The sequence below is a fragment of the Octopus sinensis genome, linkage group LG8 (genome assembly GCF_006345805.1).
Source record: "Octopus sinensis linkage group LG8, ASM634580v1, whole genome shotgun sequence".
Lineage (NCBI taxonomy): Eukaryota > Metazoa > Mollusca > Cephalopoda > Octopoda > Octopodidae > Octopus > Octopus sinensis.
This window is the reverse complement of record NC_043004.1, coordinates 38,187,332-38,189,831: the sequence shown is the minus strand read 5'-3', so window position 1 is coordinate 38,189,831 and position 2,500 is coordinate 38,187,332. Positions and strand designations below refer to the sequence as shown.

Here is a 2,500-nt window from a genome sequence, read left to right as displayed (position 1 = left end):
AGTAAAATTATAAATAACTTTTTTTGCTTCCCCAAACGAAATGAAACACTATTGTGAGGTATATCTTTCATTGGACTAAGACAATAAGATAACCCTAAGCTATCATGTAACTTCTGTTTCTTCTTTATAGCATAATGTTCTTTGTAATTTTTTTGTTTCAACCCTTATGTTTAGTTTAAAGTATTTATTCATACTTATTTTTTAAATATTTTCTTCTTTTTTCTTTTATATTTTGCCAACTTATTTTCATGAACAAACAGAAACAAATCAATTTTTTCACCCGACTCACTTCTACTGACCCACCACAGACATTCCTACACCTCCAACTCTCTTACCAATGATGCCACTAATAAACTCAACTATTTCAGACCACTGCTATCCCACCCTAAACCCTACGTCATCACTGCCACAACAGAACACATCAATACCAATAGTAATATTGGTTTCAAATTTTGGCACAAGGCCAGAAATTTTGGGGAAGGGTTAAGCCGATTACATCGACCCCCAGTGTTTGCCAAGTACTTATTTTATTGACCCTGGAAAGGAGGAAAAGTGAATTCGACCTCGGGGGAATTTGAGCTCAGAACTGAAAAGATGGACGAAATACCTATTTCTTTACTACCCACAGGGGGCTAAACACAGAGAGGACAAACAAGGACAGACAAAGGGATTAAGTCGATTACATCGACCCTAGTGCGTAACTGGTACTTATTTAATCGACCCCGAAAGGATGAAAGGCAAAGTCGACCTCGGCGGAATTTGAACTCAGAACGTAACGGCAGACGAAATACCGCTAAGCATTTTGTCCGGCGTGCTAACGTTTCGCTGCCTTAACAGCAATAGTTCCATTAGTTCGCTGCCTTAACAGCAATAGTTCCATTAAATTGGTTTAAATGGCGAACTGGCATAATTATTAAGTACGGCGGGAAAAATGCTTAGCGGCATTTCACCCGTTTTCACGGTCTATGTTCAAATCACACCGAGGTCGACTTTGTCTTTCATCTCTTCCGGAGTCGATAAAATAAGTACCAGTTAAGCGCTGGAGTCGATTCAATCGATTCACCCCTCCTCCAAAATTGCCGGCCTTGTGCCGAAATTTGAAACCAATATTAAGGTACTTTATGCATAAGACCTACGTATGTACAAATTCAACCACTTAATACAAATCTATTGATAATTACACCCACACTTTGCTATAACCTGAACTAAAATATTAAAACGACACTTCAGCTATAACTTCATTAACAATGTCAATAATAAGAGATAACTGAAACCCGCGCTTCTTCTATAAACACTATAATAATATAAAGCCTACTTAACGTGGCTTAGTGGTTAGGGCATTCGGCTCACGATTGTATGGTCGTTAACTCAATTCCCGGCGACGCGTTGTGTCCTTTATTTCACGTTGGCAAGTGTCATTAAATTGTCATTAAAATGTCATTGCACGCCTAGTTGCAATTTTTTCTGGATGTTTCTTTCGAGTAAAGTCTGAAAGTCACTCCCAACATTTCCTTTATCCTTCTCCTCCGCGTCTCCTATTTTCTGCAAAATCTCCGTGTACTGCTGCGTCTGTAGCTTCTTTAGCTCTTCCGCAGTCAGTTCCTTGGAGTGCTCCTCGATGAGCTCATTGATGCCACTTTCCTCCACATCTAGGCCCATGGACTTGCCGAGGGATACAATCTCCTCCACCACAGCCGCTTCGGGTTCGAGTATTTTGAAGTCCGTTACAGACACAACCTCAGGCCATAGCTTCTTCCACACAGAAGTCAAGGAGCTCTTTGTCACGCCCTGCCAGTCCATATCGATTATTATGAAGCATTTCACGATGTTATTGTGGTCCTTCCAGAACTCTCGAAGAGTGAGGTTTGTGCTCTCCGTCACCTCAAAGCAGCGGCGGAACAGGTGCTTGGTGAAGAGCTTCTTAGAATTAGAAATCTCTTTCCGGTCTATGGGCTGCAGGATAGGGGTGGTGTTGGGTGGAAGATAGAGAATCTTTATAAACTTGAACCTTTCGACGATGTCATCTTCGAGGTTCGGTGTGTGAGCAGGTGCTTTGTCCAGGGCGAGAAGGGTTTGCAGGGGCGGGTTATTTTCCTGGAGATATTTCTTAACGTCAGGACCAAAGACCAAATTCACCCACTCCGCAAAAAAATGCCTGGTGATCTACGCCCTTGGATTTGCCCTCAATATAGCCTGCAGTTTTTCCTTCAAAATCTTATGTGACTCTGGGGTTTTCCGAATGATAACGAACAGTGGCTTAATCTTGCAATCACCGCTCGCATTGGCGCTCAGTGCAAGAGTTATCCTTTCATGGGTTTGTGGCCTGGCAGCCGCTTCTCCTCTGCCGTTATAAAAGTCCATTTTGTCATCTTCTTCCACTAAAGTCTTGTCTCGTCACAATCGAAGGATTGCTGGTGGAGGTATCCTTCGGCTGCTATAACTGACAAGGGGCTGAACGCCGGTCCACTTTTTAAAATTCTCGAACCAGCCCCGATCAACT

At 42.4% G+C, this 2,500-nt stretch overlaps 1 long non-coding RNA gene across 1 annotated transcript in view; it reads left to right on the top strand.

Moving 5' to 3' along the window:
* LOC118764428 overlaps positions 1-2,500 on the top strand; it is a 9,133-nt gene that overhangs the window by 685 nt on the left and 5,948 nt on the right. The window contains exon 2 of the long non-coding RNA XR_005000242.1: positions 548-552. This is a non-coding gene — a long non-coding RNA (uncharacterized LOC118764428). The remainder of the gene's footprint in view (positions 1-547; positions 553-2,500) is intronic.